Here is a 26,626-nt window from a genome sequence, read left to right on the forward strand (position 1 = left end):
TTCGTATGTTGAACCAACCTTGCCCTCCAGTGATGAAGCCTACTTGATGATGGTGGATGATTTTCCTGATGTGTTCTTGGAGTCGGTTTGCCAGTATTTTATTATTTTTGCATCACTGTTCATGAGGGATATTGGTCTGTAGTTCTCTTTCTTAGTTGTGTCTTTGTGTGGATTGGGTACCAAGATAATTGAACCCTTGTAAAAAGACTTTGGAAATGACTCTTCCACTTTTATTGTGTGCAATATCTTGAGGAGAATTGGTATTAACTCTTGTTTGAATTTCTGTTAGAATTCTGCACTGAAGCTGTCTGGCCCTGGGCTTTTTTTGGTTGGGAGACTTTTGATGACTGCTCTTTTCATTAGGGGTTATAGGTATACTTAAATTGCTTATCTGTTCTTGTTTTAATTTTAGTAAGTGATTCCTATCCAGAAAATTGTCCATTTCCTTTAGATTTTTGAATTTGAGGAATACAGGTTTTCAAAGTATGACCAGATGATTTTCTGGATTTCCTCAGTTTCTATTGTTATGTCCCTGTTTTCATTTCTGATTTTATTAATTTGCATGTTCACTGTCTGCCGTTTTTTTAGTTTGGATAAAGGTTTATTTATGTTGCTGTTTTTCTTGAAGAACCAACTCTTGTTACATAGATTCTTTGTATTGTTTTCCTAGTTTCTACTTTATAGATTTCACCCTCAATTTGATTATTTCCTGGCATCTATTCCTCCATGGTGAATTTGCTTTTTTGTGTTCTAGAGCTTTCAGTTGTCCTGTTAATTATCTAGTGTCCTCATGTTGGCACTTAGTGCTATGAACTTTCCTCTTAGCACTGCTTTCATAGTGGCCCATTAGTTTAGGTATGTTGTGCCCTCACTCTCATTGAATTCTAGGCAATTTTTAATTTCATTTTTTATTTCCACCTTGACCCAGGGATGGTGCAATTGGTCATTATTCAATTCCATGAGCTTGAACGTTTTCTGCAATTTGTGTTGTTGTGGAATTCTAACTTTAAAGCATGCAGGTCTGATGAGATACAAGGGGTTATTTTTATTTTTCTGTACCTGTTGAGATTTGCCATGTTGCCAAGTATGTGGTCAATTTTAGAGAAGGTTCCATGTCGTGCCGAGAAGAAGGTATATTCTTTTGTGTTTGCATGGAATGTTCTATACATGTCTGTTAAATCCAATTGGGTCATAACTTCTATTAGTTCCTTTGTTTCTTTGTTAAGTTTCTGTCTGGTGTTCCTTTCTAGTTGTGAGAGTGGGGTGTTGAGGTCTCCCACTATAAGTGTGTGAGGCTTTATGTGTGATTGAATTTCAATAATGTTTCTTTTACGAACATGGATACCTTTGTATTTAGTGCACAGATATTTACAATTGAGAATTCATTTTCATGGATTGCTCCTGTGATGAGTAGGAAGTGACATCCTTCATCTCTTTTGATAGATTTTAGTTTAAAGTCTAATTTGTTGGATATTAGTGTGGCTGGATTTATGTTGAGGTCTTTGATCCATTTTGACTTATGTTTTGTGCATGGCTAAAGACTTGGATCTATCTGCAGTCTTCTACATGCCAGCATCCAGTTATGCCAGCACCATTTGTTGAAGACGCTTTCTTTATTCAATTGTATAGCTTTATATTCTTTGTCAAAAATCAGGTGTTCATAGGTGTGTGGGTTAATAACAGGGTTTTCAAATTGATTCTATTGGTCTACCTGTCTATTTTTTTGCCAATACCATGCTGTTTTCAGGACTATAGCTCTATAATAGAACTTGAAATCAGGGATGGTGATGCCTCCAGAAGTTCTGTTATTGTACAGGGTTGTTTAGGATATCCTGGGTCTTTTGTTTTTCCATATAATGTTGAGAATTGTTTTTTTCAGGTCTGTGAAGAATTGTGCTGGGATTTTGATGGGGATTGTGTTGAATCTGTAGATAGCTTTTGGCAAGATTGCCCTTTTTTACTATGTTGATCCTACCTATCCAAGAACATGAGAGATCCTTCCATTTTCTGGTATCTTCTTTAATTTCTTTCCTTAAAAACTCAAAATTCTTACCATACAGGTCTTCACTTTTTTGGTTAGCGTTACCCCAAGATATTTTATGTTGTTTTTGGCAATTGTAAAGTGTGATGTTTCACTGATTTCTTTCTCAGTACATTTATCATCCATTTATAGTAGGGCTACTGATATTTTTGAGTTAATCTTGACCCTGCCACTTTGCTGAAGGTGTCTATCAGCTGTAGGAGTTCCCTGGTAGAATTTTTTGGTCTTATGTAGACTATAACATCTGATAGCTTGACTTCTTCCTTTCCAATTTGTATCCCCTTGATCTCCTTTTGTTGTCTTATTGCTCTAGCTAGAATTGCAAGGAAAATATTGTAGAGATATAGAGAGAGTGGACAGCCTTGTCTTGTTCCTGATTTTAGAGGAATAGCTTTGAGTTTCTCTCCATTTAGTTTGATGTTGGCTGTTGGCTTACTGCATATTGTTTTTATTATGTTCAGGTGTGTTCCTGTTATTCCTGATCTCTCCAGGACATTTATCATGAAGGGGTTTGGTATTTTGGCAAAGGCTTTTTCAGCCTCTAGAGAGATGATCTTGTAGTTTTTCTTTTCAGTTGGTTTATATGGTGGATTACATTGATAGATTTTTGAATGTTGAATCAACCCTGCATCCCGGGGATGACGCCTACTTGATCATTGTGGATGATTTTTCTGATATGTTTTGGATTTGGTCTGCCAGTATTTTATTGAGTATTTTTGCATCAATGTTCATGAGGAATATTGGTCTGTCATTTTCTTTTTTAGTTGTGTCTTTGTGTGGCTTGTGTATCAAGGTAATTGTAGCCTCATAAAAAAGAGTTTGGCAATGAACCTTCTGCTTCTATTGTGTGGAAAAATTTGAGGAGTACTGGTATTAGCTCTTCTTTCAATTTCTGGTAGAATTCTCTACTGAAGCCATCTGGTCCTGGGCTTTTTTGGTTGGGAGACTTTTGATGACTGCTTCTGTCTCCTTAGAGTTTATAGGTCTGTTGAAGTTGCTTATCTGTTCTTGATTCAATTTGGTAAGTGATATCTGTCCAGAAAATTGTCCATCTCCTTTAAACTTTACAATTTTGTGGAGTACAGCTTTTCAAAGTATGACCTGATGATTCTCTGGATTTCCTCAGTGTCCATTGTTATGTCCCCCTTTTCATTCTGCTTTTTTGTTAGTTTGGATAAAGGTTTTTCTATCTTGTTGATTTTCTCAAAGAACCAACTGTTTGTTACATTGATACTTTGAATTGTTTTCTTTGTTTTGACTTTATTGATTTCTGCCCTTAGTTTGATTATTTCCTGGTGTCTACTCCTCCATGGTGAGTTTGCTTCCATTTGTTCTAGAGGTTTCATGTGTTATGTCAACTCCTTGGTGTGACTATTCTCTAGTTTCTTCATGTGAGCATGTAGAGCTATGAACTTTCCTCTTAGTACTGTTTTCAAAGTGTCCCATAAGTCTGGGTATGTTGTGTCTTCATTTTCACTGAATTCTAGGAAGTCTTTAATTTCTTTCTTGATTTCTTCCTTGAGCCAGGAATGGGGCAATTGCATGTTGTTCAATTTCCGTGAGTTGGTAGGTTTCCTGAAATTTGTGTTGTTTTTGAACTCTAACTTTAAGGCATGGTGGTCTGATTAGACACAGGGGTTTATTCCAATTTTTTGTACCTGTTGAGGTTTGCTGTGTTCCTGAGTATGAGATCAATTTTAGAGAAGGGTCCATGTGATGCTGAAAAGAAGGTATATTCTTTTGGGTTTGGATGGGAAGTTCTATAGATGTCTGTCAATCCCAATTGGATTCTGTTAGTTCCTTTGTCTCTTTGTTAAGTTCCTCTCTGGTGTTCCTATCTAGTGTTGAGAGTGGGATGCTGAAGTCTCCCACTATAACTGTGTGCGGTCTTATTTGTGATTTGTGTTTTAATAATGTTTCTTTTATGAATGTTGGTGCCTTTGTATTTGGGGCATAGATGTTTAGAATTGAGATTTCTTCCTGATGGATTTTTCCTGTGATGAATATGAAATGACCTTCTTCATCCCTTTTGATTGATTTTAGTTTGAAGTCTAATTTGTTAGATACTAGGATAGCTACCCCTGCTCATTTCTTGGGTACATTTGGTTGGAATATCTTATCCCCTCCCTTTACTCTGAAATAATGTCTGTCTTTGAAGTTGAGGTGTGTTCCTTATATGCAGTAGAAGGATGGATTCTGTCTTCTTATCCACTCTGTTCCCTGTGTCTTTTTACAAGCGAGTTAAGACCATTAATACTGAGGAAAATTAAGGACCCTTGAGTGATTATTCTTTGTTTTTGATTTGTTGTTGGTAGTGGTATTGTGTGTGGATTTACCATGATTTTTCTTTTGGATTTTGGTAAAGTTGCATTATCTGTTTCCTATGTTTTTGTGAGTTTAGTTAATATCCTTAGGTTGGAGTTTTCCTTCCAGTACTTTCTGTAGGGCTGGATTAGTGATTACACATTGTTTAAAACTGGTTTTGTCGTGGAATATATTGTTTTCTCCATTTATAATGATTGAAAGCTTTGTTCGGTATAGTAGTCTGGGCTGGCATCCATGTTCTCTCTCTCTCTCTCTCTCTCTCTCTCTCTCTCTCTCTCTCTCTGCAGGGAATGGGGCGTTTTTTTTAAATTTATTTATTAGTTCCAGTTAGGGAACAAGCTTGTTTCACATGTAAGTCCCTTCTCCCTCTCCCTCCCCTCACCCCCATCCCTCCTCCCCCACCCCCAGCCTACCCCCACTCCATCCACCCACCACTCCCCAGGCAGGGTAGGGCCCTCAACAGGGGCTCTGCAAAGTCCACCAAATCTTCCTGTGCTGGGCCTGGGCCTTTACCCATGTGTCCAGGGCCAGAGTGTAACCCTTCACATGGGATGGGCTCTCAAAGTCCCTTCTTGCACCAGGGAAAAATACTAATCCACCACCAGAGGCTCCCTGGAGTGCAGAGGCCTCCTTATTGACATCCATGTTCAGGAGTCTGGATCAGTCTTGTACTGGCCTCCCTGACAGCATCTGGGGTCGATGTGTTCTCCCTTGTTCAGGCCAACTGTTCCTGTGGGTTTCTCCAACCTGGTACAGACCCCTTCGTTCTTCCTTCCTCCCTCTCTTCAACTACATTCCTGATTTCAGCTCAGTGTATATCTATGGATGTCTGTCTCTGCTTCCATCAGCCACTGGATGAGGGCTCTAGGATGGCGTAAAGAGAAGTCAGTGTGCACTCTGCACTGCCTGGTTGCTTGGTTCTCAGGGACCGATTCAGTCTGCCTGCAGACCCTGGGGTGGGAGTTCCCAGAGTAGGCCTCCACCTCATTTCTCTTTTGGCTGTTAGTAAAGTGGGACTATTTATTGCCTATATTTTTCTGGTTGTAGTTAACTTTCTTGGGTTGTAGTTCTCCTTCCAGAACTTTCTGTATTGCTGGATTAGTGGATATGTATTATTTAAATCTGGGTTTGTCATGTTCTATCTTGTTTTTTTCATCTGTATTAATTGAAAGCTTGGCTGGGTATAGTAGTTTGTGCTGGCATCTGTGGTCTCTTATTGTCGGTAGAATGAAGCCTAGATAGTTTACTTATATTTTTCCTTGTTTACCAGACTCAGTAAAGAAACTCACTAAAGATGTGTTAAGTGTTACAGGTTTGAAAGACATTAAAAGATAGTTTGATAATGCAAATTAGAGTAGAAAATAAATTAGGTGCAAGACTTTGGAGTCATCAAAACAGAACAGATAATGGGGTATTCTCTAAATTTGTCAAATGCTAATAGATTAAGCATTGTTAATGTACTTATTGCCTGTATATATTGTATATACTTTTTATATTAGTTACAATTTTTTTATTTTTAGACAAATCTAGGGATGTGTCTTGATATCATGATTATACATATAAAGCCTGTCTGAAGGTAAGACAGTGGAGATTGCTACTAGCTAACACAGAGGTCTGGATGTCTGTACAGTCAGACATGGAGGAGATGGCTGGGCAGAAAGAGGATATAAGTGGGCCGAAATAAAAACTCATGCTCTCTTCTCTGCTTAGATACTAGGAGGTAATGTGTTGCTGTGGCTTGCTCCTTCTTCTATCTGATATCTCAGCATTTTCTTCTATATCTGACCCCAGTTTTTTATTAATTATACCAAGTAAGAACTCCATTTACAGTTTGGTAGACGTTAAGATATTTTGTCCTTTCCAAAATATTGATATGGAGGCCACACACAGGGATAAGTTATAGTTGGCTGACTAGAAGACTAAGGCAACCCAAGGTAATTTGGTCCTAAACATACAACATTCCAATGTTCCACAAACACAGTATACAAAAACAGTAAGTCAGACATTAGAAATGTTTAATGTATTGTAACAGTTTAATCTGAGAACTTGTATTGATACTGCTCAAAATCATAAAAATGTAATATGAGTTATCTTAAAGACTGTTTATTTCCTTTGAACTCTATCTCTCATAGCTCTCAATGAGTTCTTCGTAGGCCTTATGAGAATAATGTAGCACTTGGGCACAAAGATACATCCTAGGAGTCCTATGCCAGAGGCCAAAATGGAGAAGACCTCCACAGCCACCATGACCTCCCCCTTAGCACTATGGTAAACTGGGAGGAAGGTGACCCAGACACTGCAGAACACCAACATGCTGAATGTCAGATATTTGGCTTCATTGAAGGTATCTGGCAGGTTCCTGGCCAAAAATGCTACTGTGAAGCTCCATATGGACAGGGCTCCTAGGTAACCCAAGACACAGTAGAAGGCTGTGATTGAACCCTTATTGCACACAATGATGATTTGACCATGTTTAGAGTGTACATCTGTGTCTACAAATGGAGGAGATGTTCCTAGAGGATAATTTGTATAAATGTACAGATGGGAATGATGAATTTGGGTGCCCCAGATTTAAGCAATGCCCTCATCCTTCTTCCTGGAGCAGTGATCTTGAAGGCCAGGACCACAGTGATGGTTTTGGCCAAGACAGTAGACACAGCCACTGTGAACACAACTCCAAAGGTGATCTATTGTAAGATGCAGGTAGCTGTGTTGGGCTGACCAATGAATAGCAAGGAGCAGACAAAACAGAAGGTGAGGGAGATGAGCAGAATGTAACTGAGAGTACTGTTATTGGCCTTCACAATGGGAGTACTTTGGTACTTTACAAAAATTCCAAGGACAAGCACTGTGAGTGTGGAGGAACCCAGGGCTATGCCTGCCAGTGTAATCCCCAAAGGGTTCATATGCCAGAAATGTCACAGATTTTTTGAGACAATGGGTTCTCTCTGTATTGGCATACTGATCATCTGGACATCTTAGACACTCCTCCATATCTGCAACAAATGCAATGTGATAACAGTACAACTTCATTGAGTTGTGCTCATTGTAACCCCACCACATTTACAAATACTATATTGGAAAAAGTAATCTAAGTATTTGTCTTAACACTGAAGACAATGAAAAATAGACTACTATTTTGAATAATTTACCCAGTTAACATTATATATGTTCTTTAGTACCAAGAAATAAATGAATATTCTTTTTATTTGTCTTGAAGTATTTTGTCTTATCTCCGTATAAAGATAACATATAAAAAAACATCAAAACAAAACAAAAACCTAGCCAGGCATGGCTTCATCCATCTTTAATCCCAGCAATCAAAAAGCAAGGGCCTTGAATCTCTGAGTTCCTGGCCAGTTTCTTTACAAAGTGAGCTGAAGTAGAGCCAGATAGATCTCCACAGAGAAGCGTGGTCTTTAAAAACAAACAAACAACAATCAAAACAGACAGCATATCTATTATATTTGTATATGCGATATGCTATGGTAATGCAGAGTTGGATTTCATAAAAGAAAACATTTATTAAGCTCATTTCTATAACATTTAAAATTCAGAGTCTCTAAATCAAGGAGATTTGGTATCTTTGGACAATATTTCTCTTTCTTCCCATAGCATAGTTGAAATAAGCCCACAAATATCAGAGAATTTTGTGAGTTCAATCTGTGAATGAAATGCACCATAAATTAACAACCATCTAAGCCTGCATTTTAAAAACATCTCTTGCATTTTTCAACATAAGGTCTCTTGTGTTTTTATTGACATAACACAAAAAGAAGTAAGTTTTTCAAAAGAATGTTAAGTGAGAAAATGTCTCTATCACACTGGGTCAGTATGGGTAGAAAATTTTGTCAATGATTATTTTAGCTTTGGTTGGCAGTGCCAACCTGGAAAATTGGCCCTAGATTGTATTAACAAAATAAACTTAATAAAGATGGAGATAAATATAGAATGCAACTCAGTTTTCTCTGTTTTACTTCCTACATCATGTTTCCAGACCTGAGTTCATCCCATGACTTCCCTTCATGATAGACTGTGAACTTCAGAATGCAGTAAACTCTTTCCTTCTGAAGGTGCTAATGTCAAGCTCTTAATAAAAACAACAGAAAGCTAACTAAAACATCACCCTTGGTGCAAAACATAATCTAACACCAGTTTTTAGAGACTACAAAGCACATTTATATTCCACTAAATTATATATCTGGAACCTATACCCCAGTTGTTTCATTAGGTAGCATGTAGTCATCAAAATTACCACCAGCACAAAAGTGCACAAACTAACAAGAAAACTGATAATATACATTATGACCTTCTGCAGCATGACATTACTATGAGTAAGTTTTATTTCAACCACTAAAATATTATTTTTTATTTTAGTTACACAGAAACAGTAAATAAAGCTTGTTCATATTTCCAGGTTTCTCAGCCCCTGCTCTCTCCAGTTCCCAACAGTTCTTTGTAAAGGGTTGGGAAGTGTTGTCTGTGTCCAATCCACTTTAGTATATCTAATGGTGTCATCCTATTTCTGTTTACATTTGTGTGGTCATGTTAATGTGTTTTATGGGTGTAGTTTCTGATATTACTATGCTATCACTGACCAACAATTAAAAGGAGGGCTTCTCTTGTTTAATATTGGGAGTTATATTACATGGTTTATGGCCTTTGTTTGGCCCACCACTCAACCTGATGAGAAAAGTTCATTAAAACTATAAATGCAGTCTTCTCTAGTGAAGAGCACACCAATTTGCAGTCCAGTGTCAAGCTTTTATCCATAAAAACAGGCATATAAATAATGTGATATGAACCAAGCTGCTGATATTGACTATTGTGTTTGTACATATGTATATTCAAACAATAAATAATTAGTGAAAAAGACATTATTGTAGAAGGATAGCATTTGGGACCCTATGTGGTAAGATTAGAATGAGGAAAGTGAATAGATAGAAGTAATTATATTATAATCTCAAAAATAAATTTAATGTATCCAGTATTTAGACTTTTTAAAAATGTTTTTTTAATATTGAGTGTTATGGGCATTGTCCCTTTACTTGTATATAGGTCAGTACAACACATTTATGCCTTATGCATATACCAAAAGCCCTCTTGTTCTGGAGTTACAGCCAGCTGAGAGCCACCATAGCAATACATGAACTCTGCTGCTCCAAAAAGAAACAGTGCTCTCAACAACAAATGTATCCCTCCAGCCACCACTTTGGAGACTTTTTTTCCCAGTATACATATTATTTCAACTTGTGCCTATATAGTATTTAAATTTTACACATGGATTTTGTAATTTCTTTCAAAAGGACCATAATATTAGATTAATTTCATAATCATATTAAAAATTGTGTTTAGTTCACTTTCAAAATGCAACATGTAGATTGATGTGGAAATTTTGCCTATGATTTGTGCAGTGAACCATAACTGATGTCAATTGTTAATGGATTGCTTAGTTTGATTTTATATTTACAAAAGGTATCATCTAAATGATGGGGGCCTTGGGCTTATGGGTTCCAATTCAATATCTAAGGAAGCAAAGGCAGTTTTCAAAACAGGAACTTGGAAGCGGAAACTGAGATAGAGAACATGGAGAAGACTTTCTAATGCCTACATTTCCCTGTTTTGCTGAGTTATCTGTCTTATAATGCACAGAACCACATGCCAAGGGATAATACTGCCCACAGAGAGCTGAGAACCTACATCACTTAGGATTTCATATAATTTCTCACAAACAGTGCTACGGGAAAAAGGATGAAGACAATTCCTCACATAATGTCCTCTCTTCCCAAGTATGACAAGTTGACAAAAATGGTTACACATTGGCAAAGAATCAGAAGCAGATTCCATTGGGCAAGTTACACTAGGGCTCTGGATATTTACCTAGTTAATATAAGCAGCGTCCAAGAGAAATTATTTCTTAGATGTGTAACAATGGAAAATGCTTCTCATATTTTCTCATATCCTGTAAGGTTTTGTTAAATTTTTGATAATTTCATTTAATGTCTTTTGACCACATTTATTCCCTTCCCCAATCCCCCTAGATGCCCCCATACCTTCCTACCCTACCCACCCATATTCCTGATCCTTCTTCCTCTCTCCCTTCCTCAATCCCTCCCTCCACACCTTCTTTCATCCCTCCTTCCCAGACTCTGTCAATAAGAATTCCAGTTTATGTTGAGTATTTGTAGTATGGGTCCTTCTGAAGAGTGTAATGGATACACTGCAAGTTACACCACAAAAAAAAAAAAATCTGACTCAGCCTTTTACAGTACCTAGCAATTATTATTATCTTCTCAGGTAATTGTGTGACTAGGTAATACTTCACACCTCACACTTATGCTAGTATTTGCCTGACTTGGGGTTATATTTATGTCTGTATTGGCCTTGTTGCTTCCAGAAAGCATTGTTTTCTTGTAATCATCCACCATCTTACAATCTTCCCACAGCTTCTTCCATGAAGCTCCCTGAACCTTCAAGGGTGGGTGTAAAACAGACATCCCATTTATGGTATAGGACTGTCCAAGACTCAAACTTCTCTGCACAATGACAAGTTATAGGTCTTGCTTAATTGCCTTAAACTGCAAGAAGGAAGTTCTCTAATGAGGGCTGAGAGATTTTCTGATCATGATTAAAGTAATGTCACTAAGAGTTACTCAATGTTATATTAATTTCACAGGATAATAGTAGAAGGTTTTTCTACTAGTGCCTTTGTCTTAGTTAGGGTTTCTTTATTGCTCATGAGAAACTATGACCAAGGCAACTCTTATAAAGTGAAACATTTAATTTGGGTCATCCACTTACAGTTCACAGGTGTAGTCCATTGCATTATGCTATGGACCTCAGTGACAAGCAAGCAGACACAGTTCTGGAGCTGAGAGTGCTACGTTTTGGCAAGAAGGCAACAGAAAGTCAACTGACTGTCACACTGAGTGGATCTTAAGAAAAAGACCTAAAAGTCCAATCCCCAGTGACTCACTTTACACAGAGGGTTTATCCCAGATTACAGATGTGACCTCCACTCTCAATGTCTAGATTAAAGGCATGTGCCACACAGCATTCTCCAACAAGAACACACTTCCTCCAACAAAGCCACAGCCAGTAATAGTGCCACTTCTTATGAGCATCTGGAAGCCAAATTCATTCGAACTACCACAGCCTATATATAACCAATGCCACCACAGTATTTTGACCTAGATAACAAAGCCAAATATGGTGTTATCTCATTGTGAGGATCTTAAATATAGTCAGAAAGTGGCTTTTGACACCTATATCATTCATACTACTATTGAATCAAGGCCTTTATTCTGCCATAGATGCATTTACTGTATTTTGTCTGGTTCACCATTTGGTGAGACCAATGATTTCTCTTCTTCACCAGGAGCATGCCTACTACCTACTAGCTTTATGAAAGCTGTCCAATAAAAGTGACATTTCAAGGTCAGTGCCTACTTTAGTTCTTCATGTTTATGGCTCAAGTGTGTAATATCATAAAATAGGGGTCTTAACATTAGATTCTGAAGTATACTCAAGAGTAATGTTGACTCTTCCTTCCCCCTCTGCCTCCCTGACCACTCCGGAGGTGAGTGTACCCTCTGCTTCTGCCCGACTCCTGTCCAACTGCCACCATCACCACCTGGAATTCTCTGGGCCTGGGCCTGCGCCTGACATAGAGTGGATCTGCTCAGACAGGGAGGATCTCCTTGAGTCCATAAACATCTCATTCTTACTTCTCCCTCTGCCACTCTGACCCCTGCTGAGTAAGGAGACTACCAGGAGAGGCAAGACCATCCAGAGCTACAGACATTGAAGTCTTGGCACACAAACACCACTGGGTGACAGAAGGAGATAGAGAGACTCCACCTGCACCCACTGGAAGAAGAGATGAGAAGAAGACAGAATAAAAACACACTCAAAAACAGAAAGACCAATAAGACACCACCAGAATCTGGGGGCCCCATACCAGCAAGATCTGAAAAGCACAACAAAAAGGAAGAAGAAGAGAAAGACCTAAAAGCTACTTTATGAAGATGTTTGAGACTCTTAAAGAGGAAACAAGAAAATCTCTTAAAGAAACAGAAGAAAAAAAACAAAAATTTCAAGAAATAAAAAATTCTCTTAATGAATTTAAAGAAAGCCAAGAAAAAACAATCAAACAAGTGAAGAAGCAATAAAAACAGTTCAAGGAATGAAAGCTGAAATAGAAACAATAAAGAAAATACAGAATGAGGGGATGCTGGAAATAGAAAGGCTGGATAAAATATCAAGAACTAAAGATGTGCATATAACCAATGGAATACAAGAGATTCAAGAGAGAATCTCAGTTGTTGAAGACTCGCTAGAGGATATACAGCAATCAACGAAAGAAAATCTCAAGTCTAACAAGTCCCTAACACAAAATATCCAGGAATTATAGGACACCATGAAAAGGTCGAACCGAAGAATAATAGGTATAGAATAAGATGAAGAAATACAGCTCAAAGGTACAGAAAACTTATTCAACAAAATCGTGGAAGAAAACTTCCCCAATCTACAGAAGAATATGCCTATGAGAGTACAAGAAGCTTACAGAATCCACATATGGGTGAGTACATACCATGTTTCTCTTTTTGTAACTGGGTTACCTCGCTCAGAATGGTTTCTTCTAGTTCCATCCATTTGCCTGTGAATTTCAAGGTTCCATTGTTTTTTTTCCCACTGAGTAGTACTGCATTGTGTAAAAGTACCACATTTTCTGTATCCATTCTTCAGTTGAGGGGCAACTAGATTGTTTCCAGGTTCTGGCTATTACAATTAATGCTGCGATGAACATCATTGAACAGATGTCCTTGTATGAATGTGCTTCTTTTGGGTGTATGCTTAAGAGTGGAATTGCTGGATCTTGTGGTCGACTGATTCCCATTTTCCTGAGGAGTTGCCATACTGATTTCCAAAGTGTCTGTATGAGTTGGCACTCCCACCAGCAGAGGAGGAGAGTTCCCCTTTCTCCACATCCTCTCCAGCATAAACTATCACTGGTGTTTTTGATTTTAGCCATTCTGACAGGAGTAAGATGGTATCTCAAAGTTGTTTTGATTTGTATTTCCCTGATGGCTAAGAATGTTGAACACTTTCTTATGTGGATTTCAGCCATTTTAGTTTCCTCTATTGAGAATTGTCTACTTAGTTCTGTGCCCCAATTTTTAATTGGATTATTTGGTGTTTTGGAGAGAACTCATTCATATGTGGATTTTAGACATAGAGTAAAGGATTACCAGCCTACAATCCACAATGCCAGAAAAGCTAGTAAACAAGGAGGACCCTAAGAGAGACATACATGGTCCCCTGGAGAAGGGAAAAGAGACAAGATCTCCTGAGCAAATTGGGAACATGGGTTGAGGGGAAAGGGAACTAGGATAATGAGAAGGGGAGAAGAGGAGGGGTGAAGAAGATATGATGGGGTGGGGAGGTTGAGCTGGGGGAAGAACAGAAGAGAGCAAGATAAAAGATAATACAATAGAGGGAGACATTATAGGTTTAAAGAGAAATCAGGCACTAGGGAAATGTCTGGAGAGCTACAAAGATGACACCAAACAACAATCTAGGCAACAGAAGAGAGGCTAACTTAAATGCTCTCTTCTGACAATGAGATTGATGACTAATTCATATGACATGGTGTAGCCTTTATCCAGCAGCTGGTGGAAGTAGAAGCAGACACCCACAGCTAAACCTTGAACTGAACTGGCATCCAGTTGCAGAGAAGGAGGAGTGATGAGCATAGGGGTCCACACCAGGCTGGTGAAACTCACAGAAACAGCTGACCTGGACAAGGGAGAGCTCTTGGACTCCAGACTGATAGCTGGGAAACCAGCATGGGACTGATCCAGACCCCCTGAATGTGGGTGTCAGTGAGGAGACATTGGAAATCTATGGGGCCCCTTGCAGTGGATCAGTACTTAACCCTAGTGTAGGAATGCACTCGGGGAGCCCATCCCACATGGAGGGATACTCCCAGAGCCTAGACAAAAGGGGGTTGGCCTAGGTCATATCCTTAAGGATAGGGCAGAATTTGAAGACCCACCCTATGGAAGGCCTCAAGTTCACTGGGAAGCAGGAAGTGTATGGGATAGGTAGTGTATTAGTTGTGGGGGCAGGGGAGGAGGAGAGGGAGAGGGACCTGGGATTAACATGTAAAATAATCTTCTTTCTAATTAAAATAAAAAGGGAAAAACAACAAATTTTAAAAAAAGAAGCTTAAAGTACACCAAATAGGCTGGACCACAAAAAGAAGTCCCCTCACCACATAATAATCAAAACACCAAACTTACCAAATAAAGAGAAAATATTAAGAACAGTAAAGGAAAAGGGCCAAGTAACATATAAAGGCAGACCTATCAGAATTACACCTGACTTCTCAATGGAAACTTTGAAAACCAGAAGGTCCTGGATAGATGTCATAAAAACACTAAGGGAAATTGGATGCCAACTGAGACTACTGCACTCAGCAAAGCTTTCAGTCACTATAGATGGAGAAAACAAGATATTCCATGACAAAACCAGATTTAAACAATACATACCCACAAATCCAGCCATACAGAAAGTTCTGGAAGGAAAATTCCAACTCAATGAAGATAACTACACTCAGAAAAACATAGGCAATAGATAATTTAACTTTACCAAACAAACAAACAAAAAAAGAAACAGTAGGGCAAAATCCACAAACAATGACACCAGCAACAATAAATCCAAAACAAACAAGAACGAACAATCAATAGACTTTAATATCCCTCACTGTCAATGGTCTTATCCTGACTATAAAAAAGATACAGGCTAACCGAGTGGATACAACGATAGAATCCATCCTTCTGCTGTATACAAGAAACACACCTCAACTTCAAAGACAGACACTGCCTCAGGGAAAGATTTTTTAATCAAATGGACCCAAGAAACAAGCAGGGGTAGCAATCCTAATATCTCTCATATTAGACTTCAAACTAAAATCAATCAAAAGAGATGAAGAAGGGTATTTCATACTCATCACAGGAAAAGTACATCAAGATAAAGTCTCAATCCTGAACATCTATTTCCCAATACAAAGGCACCCACATTTGTAAAAGAAACATTACTAAAGCTCAAACCACATATAAATCTGAAACACTTATAGTAGGAGACTTCAACAACCCACTCTCACCACTAGATAGGACCACCAGACAGAAACTTAACAAAGAAACAAAGGAATTAACAGATGTTATGACCCAATTGGATTTAACAGTCATCTATAGAACATTCCATCCAAACACAAAAGAATATACCTTCTTCTCAGCACCACATGGAACCTTCTCTAAAATCAACCACGTACTTCGCAACATAAGAAACCTCCACAGATACAAAAAAATTGAAACAACCCCCTGTGTCTTATCAGACCACCATGCTTTAAAGTTAGAATTCAACAGCAATACAAATTGCAGAAAACCTACAAACTCATGGAAATTGAATAACACCCAATTACACTATTCCTGGGTCAAGGGAGAAAAGAAAAAAGAAATTAAAGACTTACTAGAATTTAATGAGAATGAAGACACAACATACCCAAACTTATGGGACATTTTGAAAGCAGTGCTAAGAGGAAAGTTCATATCACCGAGTGCCCATGTGAATAAAATGGAGTATAGTCACACTAGAGAATTGACAGAACAAAGGAAAGTTCTAGAACAAAAAGCAGCAAACTTACCACTAAGGAGTAGATGCCAAGAAATAATCAAACTGAGGGCTGAAATCAATAAAGTAGAAACTAGGAAAACATTATAAAGAATCAATAATGAAACAAAAAGTTGGTTCTTTGAGAATATCATCAAGATGGACACACCTCTATCCAAGCTAAACAAAAGACAGAGAGAGCATGCTAATTAACAAAATCAGAAATGAAAAGGGGGACATTACAATGGACAGTGAGGAAATCCAGAGAATCTTCAAGTCATACTTTGAAAACCCGTAATCCAAAAAATTTGAAAATTGAAAGGAAATGGACCATTTTCTGGGCAGCTATCCCTTACCAAAATTGAACCAAGAATAGATAAGCAACTTAAACAAACCTATAACCGCTAAGGAAATAGAAGCAGTCATCAAAATCTCCCAAGCAAAAAAAAAAAAAAGCCAAGGGCCAGATGGCTTCAGTGCAGAATTCTACCAGAAATTCAAAGAAGAGCTAATTCCAATACTCCTCAAAATGTTCCACACAATAGAAGCAGAGGTTCATTGCCAAATCTTTTTAAGAGACTACAATTATCTCGTTACACAAGCCACACAAAGACACAACTAAGAAAGAGAACAAGAGAACACAGATACAGACCAATATCCATCATGAACATTGATGCAAAAAATATTCAATAAAATACTGGCAAACAGATTCCAAGAACATATCAGAGAAATCATCCACTATGATCAAGTAGGCTTCATCCCCGGGATGCAGGGTTGGTTCAACATTCGAAAATCTATCAATGTAATCCACCATATAAACCAAATGAAAAGAAAAACCACAAGATCATCTCTCTAGTTGCTGAAAAAGCCTTTCACAAAACCCAACACCCCTTCATGATAAAGGTCCTGGAGAGACCAGGAATAACAGGAACATACCTGAACATAATAAAAACAATATACAGTAAGCCAACAGCCAACATCAAACTGAATGGATAGAAACTCAAAGCTATTCCTCTAAAATCAGAAACAAGACAAGGCTGTCTACTCTCGCCATATCTCTTCAATATTGTCCTTGAAGTTCTAGCTAGAACAACAAAAGGAGATCAAGGGGATAAAGACTGGAAACAAAGAAGTTAAGCTTTCACTGTTTGCAGATGATATGACAGTCTACATAAGTGAACAGAAAAACTCTACCAGGGAACTCCTACAGCTGATAGACACCTTCAACAAAGTGGCAGGATACAAGATTAACTAAAAAAAATAGTAGTTAATCTATTTATGGATGATAAATGTGCTGAGAATAAAATCAGAGAAACATCACCCTTTACAATTGCCAAAAACAACATAAAATACCTTGGTGCAAGGGTAACCAAAAAAAGTGAAAGACCTGTGTCATATGAATTTGGAGTATTTAAAGAAAGAAATTAAAGAAGATACCAGAAAATGGAAGGATCGCCCATGTTCTTGGATAGATAGGATCAACATAGTAAAAAGGGCAATCTTGCCAAAAGCTATCTACAGATTCAGTGCAATCCCCATCAAAATCCCAACACAATTCTTCACAGAACTTGAAAAAACAATTTTCAACTTTATTAGGAAAAACAAAAGACCTAGGATAGACAAAACAACCCTGTACAATAAAGGAACTTCTGGAGGCATCAACATCCCTGATTTCAAGTTCTATTACAGAGCTATAGTCCTGAAAACAGCTTGGTATTGTCACAAAAATAGACAGGTAGACCAATGGAATAGAGTTGAAAACCTTGATAGTAACGCACATACCTATGAACACCTGATCTTTGATAAACAATCCAAATTTATACGATGGAACAAAGAGAACATCTTCAACAAATGGTGCTGGCATAACTGCATGCTGGCATGTAGAAGACTGCAGATAGATCCATGTCTATCACCATGCACAAAACTTAAGTCCAAATGGCTCAAAGACCTCAACATTAACCCAGCCACACTGAACTTATTAGAAGAGAAAGTGGAAAATACCCTTGAACGAATTGGTACAGGAGACTGTTTCCTGAACATAACACCAGTAGCACAGACACTGACATCCACGATTAATAAATGGGACCTCCTGAAACTAAGAAGCTTCTGTAAGGCAAAGGACACAGTCAACAAGACGAAACGACAGCCCATGGATTGGGAAAAGATATTCACCAACCCCACATCTGACAGAGGGCTGATCTCCAAATTTACAAAGAAGTCAAGAAGCTAGCCTCCAAAACACCAAATAATCCAATTATAAAGTGTGGTACAGAACTCAATAGACAATACTCAATAGAGGAATCTAAAATGGTTGAAAGACACATAAGAAAGTGTTCAATATCTTTAGCCATCAGGGAAATGCAAATCAAAACAACACTGAGATACCATCTTACACCTGTAAGAATGGCTAAAATCAATAACGCCAATGACAGTTTATGCTGGAGAGGTTGTGGAGAAAGAGGAACACTCCTCCACTGCTGGTGGGAGTGCCAACTTGTACAGCCACTTTGGAAATCTGTATGGCGATTCCTCAGGGAAATAGAAATCAATCTACCACAAGATCCAGCAATTCCATTCTTAGGCATATACCCAAAAGAAGCACATTCCTATAACAAGTACATCTGTTCAACTTTGTTCATCACAGCATTGTTTGTAACAGCCAGAACCTGGAAACAACCTAGATGCCCCTCAACTAAAGAATGGATTTAGAAAATGGGGTACATTTACACAATGGAGTACTACTCAGAGGGGGAAAAAAAAGCAATGGAATCTTGAAATTCGCAGGCAAATGGATGGAACTCAAAGAAACCATTCTGAGCGAGGTAACCCAGTCACAAAAAGACAAACATGGTATGTACTCACTCATATGTGGATTTTAGACATAGAGTAAAGGATTAGTAGCCTACAATCCACACTGCCAGAGAAGCTAGTAAACAAGGAGGACCCTAAAAGAGGCATACATGTTCCCCTGGAGAAGAGGAAAGGGAGAAGTTCTGCTGAGCAAATTTGGAGCATGGGAGGAGGGGGAGGGAGCTAGGAGAATGAGAAAGGGAGAAGAAGAGGGGTGAGGAGGACATGAGGAAGCAGAAAGGTTGAGTCGGGTGAAGAATAGAAGAAAACAAGAAAAAGATACCATAATAGAGGGAAACATCTTAGGTTTAAAGAGAAATCAGGCACTAGGGAAATGTCTGGAGATCTATAAAGATGATACCAACTAACAATCTAAGCAACAGAGGAGAGGCTATCTTAAATGCCCCCCCAATGAGATTGATGACTGACTTATATGCCATCCTATAGCCTTCATCCAGTAGCTAGTGGAAGTAGAAGCAGACACCACAACTAGTCACTGAACTGAACCAGAATCCAGTTGCAGAGAAGGAGGAGTGATGAGCAAAGGGGTCCAGACCAGGCTGGTGAAACCCACAGAAACAGCTGACCAGAACAAAGAGGAGTTCCTGATCCCCAGACTGAAAGCTGGGAAACCAACCTAGGACTGATCTAGACCCCAGAAACGTGGGTTTCAGTGAGGAGACCTTGGAAATCTATGGGGGCTCCTGTAATAGATCAGTCCTTATCCCTAGTATAGGTGTGGACTTTGGGAGCCCATTCCACATGGAGGGATACTCCCTGAGCCAAAACACAGGGGTGGGCCTAGGCCATATCCCAAAGGATATGATAGACTCTGATGGCCTCACCCTCCCTGGGGAGCAGAAAGGATATGTGATAGGTAAGGTTTTAGTTGGGGTGGGTAGTAGGGGAGGAGGGGAGGAAGAGGGAACTGGGATTGACATGTAAAACAATCATGTTTCTGATTGAAATAAAAATACATATGAAAAATATTTTTAAAAATATGAAAAAAGACATAGAAAATATGAAAAAAATAAATAAGGCACCAACCTGGCTATCTCATGAAAAATTTTGATTATAACTATTAACTATAAATATAAATGAAGATGCCGGAACTGGCCTGCTCCTGTAATCATATTGGTGAATACCCCAACTAACATCATAGAGCCTCCAACCAGTAATTTATGGAACCACACAGATATCCAAAACCAAGCAGTAGACTGAGCTGTGAGAATCCGTTCAAAGAGGAAGGAGTGAGTATATGAGCAAGAAATATCAAGATCAAGATGGAGAATGATGGGGGATAACCTTCTGTGTGATATGAATATATGTTTCTATTTTTGGTTCAAGAACAAAGCTGATTTGTTCAATGGATAGGCAAAGTGTGGCCACGCAGGAAGTATAGATGGGGGCTACCAGAGTAGGAAAAGGCTGAGAGAGGAAAATAGAAAGGAGCCATCAGAGAGAAGTCATGTAGCCACTGGGAAGGTAGAATGCCTGGACATTCTCCAGTAGGCCAAAACCATGTGAAGATACATAGATTAACAGAAATTGGTTAATAATTAAGAGAGAGCTAGCCAATAAGAAGGCTGAACCATCAGTCAAAGAGGTTATAATTAATATAAGCCTCTGTGTGTTTATTCGGCACTGTTGCCCACCTGGAAATAAACTCCATTATCAGGAGACATCTACAGGGACAGCTGAACCAAGATCATGGAAACTCACAAACTCTAGACTGACAGCTGGGGAGACTCCGGGGACTGATTAGGCACTTAGTATATGGGAGAAAGTTGTGAAGCTTGAACTATCTGAGGAACCCTTTGCAGTAAAACCACAATACAAACCTGGTATATTACCTAGATTGTTGGAGCCCATTCTATATGGTGGGATGTTCTGCTCAGCCTTAATGTATGGAAGAAGTGCTTGTCCCTCCCACAACCCTTTGTGCCAGATATTTTTGACTCCTCATCTGACCCCTAACCTGTGAGTAGTAGTAGACTGGGGATATACTAGGGAGGAGGCAAGGGGGTTAGCCGGAGGGAATATGTGAAAGAACTGTTGTTGGAATGCAAAAAGAAAATTTAAAAAGAATACAGTCTGCATAATTCTCTTGTGTATGATTTCTACTTCAAAGCATGAGTTAAAAACAAAGTTAGGTGCCCCATTAACACTTGCCTGTTCCATTGGAAATTTCATTTTCTGGGCAGAGGCTGCAATCAAAACAGCAGACAGCCTTGCCTTCCTGAAAAACTTTCCTGAATCCAGGAACACAACTTTCACTGCATACAGATATTGGCGTCTGAAGAAATCAGAGATGTGAGAAAATATAAGCATTAATTCAGGAATTAAGTTTTTATTAATGAATGTATAAATATACCCCATAATAAAACATATAAATAATATATATAGACATGTAAATATGTGTTTTAGAATCATGTAGACACATGAGGAAGATGTATTAATACTTGAAAAAAATTAACTTATGAAGAAAATATTGGATTGTAGAAACTGAGTTTGAAAATACATGTCAGTACAGTCATCCTATACTTAATGATGATGTTTTGGGGATAGTCAAAGTTTTTTTCTGTGCTATGTAAATCATTATGTGACATTCCACCTACCTCTCTAATTCCTGTGCTCCATTCTATCCTGTCCTCTGACAATGACAATTGTTGATCAGTAGGAAAATATGGGGAAAATGTTCCTACTTTCACTTTATATCCAAGACCTTGTGGAAAATTCCAGAAGTTTAGAATGTCATACTCTACATGCAAGTTTTCAGAGGGATGCAAATTTACTGGGTGTCCAGAGGGATTTGTGAATTCAATGTCCTTCAGGATGTGATTCAGCTACAAAAGATGCATGATTTATAATGGGCATGGTCATTGTAAAAAGTAAATCTGAATTACACCATGCTCACTTTTACATTAATCTGTCCTCAAAATAAAGCATCATTATAGGTATGTAACAGAAAAAATGAATGATTACAATGAATAAACAAAACTATCCTATGTGAACTGAGTTTTCAGAGAAGTTTCTGGCTCAGTATATATTAATGGTTTTCAACTGATCACCAAAGTTTGTGATGGTTACTTTTAATTATGAGCCTGACTTAATCTAAAATAACATGGGAGTGAAGTATCAGTGAAGAATTGTCTAGATTAATTTGGCCACTGAGCACATCTATGAGAGATTTGGTAACATGGATTAACTGAGGCATGAAGATCCTTGCAGAGTTTAAGTATAACAATTTCATGAGACTGTACTGAATGCATTGGAATGAGCCATTTGAACAAAACCATCCATCATGAATTCATTGCTCTCTGTTCTTGACAGTTCATGCAAATGGAGGAACTCTTCAAATTCAATCCACCTTGGGTTCTGTGGGATGCTGGTCTATAAATTGTAATTGTACATCACATATTCTGTTCTCACTTTAGTGACATTTGTCCACATATTTTATCAAAGAAAAAGAAATAAACCTAGACAGTGTTTATATCAAACCTATTTCATGAGATGTTTTAAGATTACTTTACTTTGTTTTACTCTTTGTTTACTCATAATTTACTAGCTGAAATGTCAGTATCTCCCTGTTCATATTTGGGAACTTTATGGGAAGAGTTTAGGGCTTCTCTGTTGAAGACTTTAAAGGGCAAGACAATAATGTCTGCTTAACATAAACCTGTAAACTTTTGCCCTTAGTTCTTAAGTATTTTCAATTATGTCATTGCCATTTAAATTTTGATTTCCCCCAGATCTACTTTTTTTGTTTTAGACAGTAAAACACTCTAGAAAAACTTCACTTTGGAAAAAAAATCACAAGATACATTATTAGAGCACTTGTAGGGCCATTTAACTAAGTTCCCTTGGTGACACACTTACCCACTCAAATGAAAAGTCATTACCTTCCAGGGGGGAAATTTCATTCTTCCTACATTTTTCACTGCTGGCATGTCTACTTGTTGCATAAGAATCTTATGAAGGGTGTGGGCCACCGCATACACAACATTGTATACATGATAACTGCTATCACTCATGGCTTTGTCAAAGTGGTACCAAGGTAACAATTCCAAGGAACCTCTAGATGAACAATTTTCTACTGATGTACATGAAGAATGAGAAAGTGCACAATTAAAATAAATCTCCCACAGTCTTGCAAGGAAAATGTCTTCCGGGTATTGGGAAGGGGTGACTTTCTTTACAAAATCTTTAAAAGTAGAAATCTCACCATGGTGTTTTGAAAAAATGAGAGTCCCATGAAATGAGTCAAGAATGAAATGTTTCATAGCAGTAATAACTTCCCATTGTGAAGTGGTGACCCAGATTCTCCATGGGAGTACATGTTCCCATATTATGAAGAGTATTCCTAAAGAAGTCTCAGTGTCACCATAACAGATAATAACTTTTGCTGTGTTGATAGCAATCTTGTTTTGAATTATATCAGGGTGAACAATGTAATGTGTATGCATGACTGGGATCATTTCCATGAAGGCTACACAGACTCTGTTTTTTTCCATCTCTGGTATCAGTTCTGAGACAAACTGAACGCCTTTTTCATCTTCTGAGATGACCAGCCCCACCCAGTTCCATCTGAAATAGACCATCAATGAGACCATGCCTAAGACCAGAGAAGAGTCCTTGGTGGCCATCTGATACAGAGAAGGAAACTTCTCAGGATCATTCAAATCTGGTTCAAAAGGTCCAAAAGTCAACTAAAGAAAAGAGAACAGGGAGTGACATGAGGGAGGATATTCAAGAAATTACAGACTCAATGAGATTGAAACAGTAGCCTAAAATTTAGAAAGTCATATTCGGACTTAAATTTGCCTCCAGCATTTGGAGTACAGCTTAGGATATGAGAAGAAATACTCACTGAGGTCATAAATATTTATCTGAACCTCACACATTTCATGCACATTTCACAAAAAGACATGTGGATATACCGACGAATCTCAGATGATATACCCTTAAAGACAATGTATTTCAAATATTGCTTTGTCACTCATGTGTGGCCATACATATGTATCTGCCTATATTTGCATAGGTAACTCACAAGTATATACGTATAAAGGCTGGAAGAGGGCATTGTGTTTCCTCTACTTTCCTCCACATAGTATTGATGTTGGTTGCCCGAAAACCCGGGGATTCATAACTTTTTTTCTAGCTGAAAGACAGGAATCTACAAAGATCATCTTTTCTTCGTTGTGCTAGCATGAGGAGATGGGTGGTGCTGGCATCCAAACACCTATACTCTTGATTGCACAGAAAGCATGCTTGACTTCAGAGCCTTAATCTAGCCCAAGATTATATAATTTAATCACAAAAAAATGGAGTCTTCCTTGGTTTCCTTGGTAGCCAAATGTTAGCATCAATAGAGAATTCTTTCATTTCTTCCAATTCATATAATCTCACCTGTGGATAGTTATAGAGTCCAAGATATGTGCCAATTAGAGAAGATATTTCCCATGTTGTTCCTGAGATTGCAGCTATATATTTTTCTTCTCTTCTGCAGGTGTAGTTTGGGATCTCTTTGTCCTCCCCTGTGAGCCAAAAGAGGAAACTGGAAGATGTATATTTTTCATATGGTCCAGCAGTGTAGATACAATATCCCAGAGACGCATTAGGCAAAAGAAGAGGGTTCCTGTTGATCTCTTTGATGGCAAAAGTCAACGCTATTGCAAACTGGTAGTTGTTGGCATTCATTCTATGTAGAGGACATAGGTGTCATTACAGAACAATCTTCAGTCACCAGTTTCTTCAAAATGAATACAGTAAATGTCACCCATTAAAAGACAACTTCCCCTCATAGCTTCCGTGTTGAATCTATATCTTGCCATTTGATGCTGTTACAACATGACATCATTTGTAGGTAAGTATGACAGGTTATATTGATTTTTAACTCATACAGGGACTAATATCTTTTTAAAAATTTTAGACCACCTTTCTCATCTACTGTATGTGGATAGAACAAGAAGACTATCTTCCTTTCATGAAGCAGGCAGTCACTACATGACCCTCACATGATTTTAGCTTGGTATGCCTATCCTTCATAAAAGTGATACTTATAATTTGTGTGGTTGTGGGGGTGGGGGTATACATGTTACTGGAGCCAACCTGAACCAAGACTTTCTAAGAGACCCTGATGAAAGGACAAAGGGAAATTTAGTTCTGTGTACTTGTCCAAGGTTGCACTTGGCGAAGCCTGTCTAGGACTGGAACTAGTGCAATAAAGGAGTCAAACTTGAGTTTCCTAACCCAACTCTTCCCCCAGGGTTGTGGTTATCAGTCCTAAAGCAGCTGTTTCTGAGGTATCTTGTGTTCTCCTTGATGACATGTTACATGTACATGATACCTTAGCTCTCTGATGACCTTGGCCATTTTTGCACTGCCGATAGTATAATGGATGCTGTATTTCTTCATAAATTGCTCAGCTTATGCCATCAGTTTATTGAAGTATTTCTGCTCCATTTATCCCTCATGCTTATTCCTCTCTCTTGGACTTTGCCATTTGGGACCATTTTTTCTTTCAGGTTCAAGTCAATATGTGATGTGTGTATGTGTGTGTTTGTGTACTTATGTGATGTTTGTATATTATATTGTTTAGTTATGCATATTCACATATTTGAATTTATGTGATATGTACATGTGTAAATGGTGTATATTTTCATACATAGTATGTATTGGGCATTTATTTCAGTCAGTGTGTGTATTCATGTTTGTGTATGTATCTGTGTGTGTGTATCCAAATATGTGCCCAAACAGAGGCCAGAGGACGATACAAGGTGTCTTCTGTCAGTGCCTTATTCCCTTAAGATAACATCTCTCAGTGAATTTGAAGTATGCATTTTTAGCTGTACTTATGACCCAGAAAATTCCCAGTTTCTTGTCTCTGCATTCAAACACAGGTTTGACAGGAACATGTAGCTATATTATGCTCAAGGTAGGTTTTAAAGATTCTAATTTGGGCCCTCATTCTTTCACTGATTATGTTCCACATTGTGTCGTCTCCCCACATTGAAGACAAGGTTGTTATTAGGGATGAACTAACATTCAGTTCTCTCTGCTTGTGACAACATCTGGATAACAAACCCTTTATACTACACAAAAGATAAGAACACAAATTTTCTATCCCCTCTCACATCTTGCCTCCTTCACCTTGTTCTTTCCAAGTTATGTAAAGGCGTAACATTGAAGATGGAGATGATTACATTTTTTAAATTTTATAACAAATGGCTCATTTGTTTATGAGTTTTATCTGTATTATAACTTCCTTGTGTGCTTTTACCCTCATGTTTTCTGATGGTATATACCACATATTCTCCGATTCTGATGCATAATTTAAAATCTCATGTGATCAAGATATGTGCAGATCTGGAGTTCCTATGTAATTGTACAGTCTATAAGTAGCCAAGATGATTTATTTGTACTAATTGTGACTTTGAGTGTACTTGTTTAACTCTCATCCATCATATTTTACTTTGAAATTTTACATATATTTTGTATTATTTAATTAAATTAATGATTACTTTTATATGTGTACAAGTGTGATATAATGTAGGCCCACATATGTACTGAGTGTGTACCTGTGAATATTCATGAGCAGTCTAGAAGAGAGTGCCCATGGGCTACACTGCTCTCTGACTCTGCAACTTATTTTTCTGAGACAGAGACCCCAACTGAAAATGGAATTCCTTTGGCAGCCAGAGAGCCTCAGCTGTCCTGTCTCATTGCCTCACAGTG

The 26,626-nt window shown here is 38.1% G+C and overlaps 1 pseudogene; it reads right to left on the minus strand.

Annotated features, from left to right (window-relative positions):
• LOC100765915 overlaps positions 1 to 26,626 on the minus strand; it is a 61,451-nt pseudogene that overhangs the window by 23,931 nt on the left and 10,894 nt on the right.

This window comes from Cricetulus griseus, chromosome 5 (assembly GCF_003668045.3).
Source record: "Cricetulus griseus strain 17A/GY chromosome 5, alternate assembly CriGri-PICRH-1.0, whole genome shotgun sequence".
Classification (NCBI taxonomy): Eukaryota; Metazoa; Chordata; class Mammalia; order Rodentia; family Cricetidae; genus Cricetulus; species Cricetulus griseus.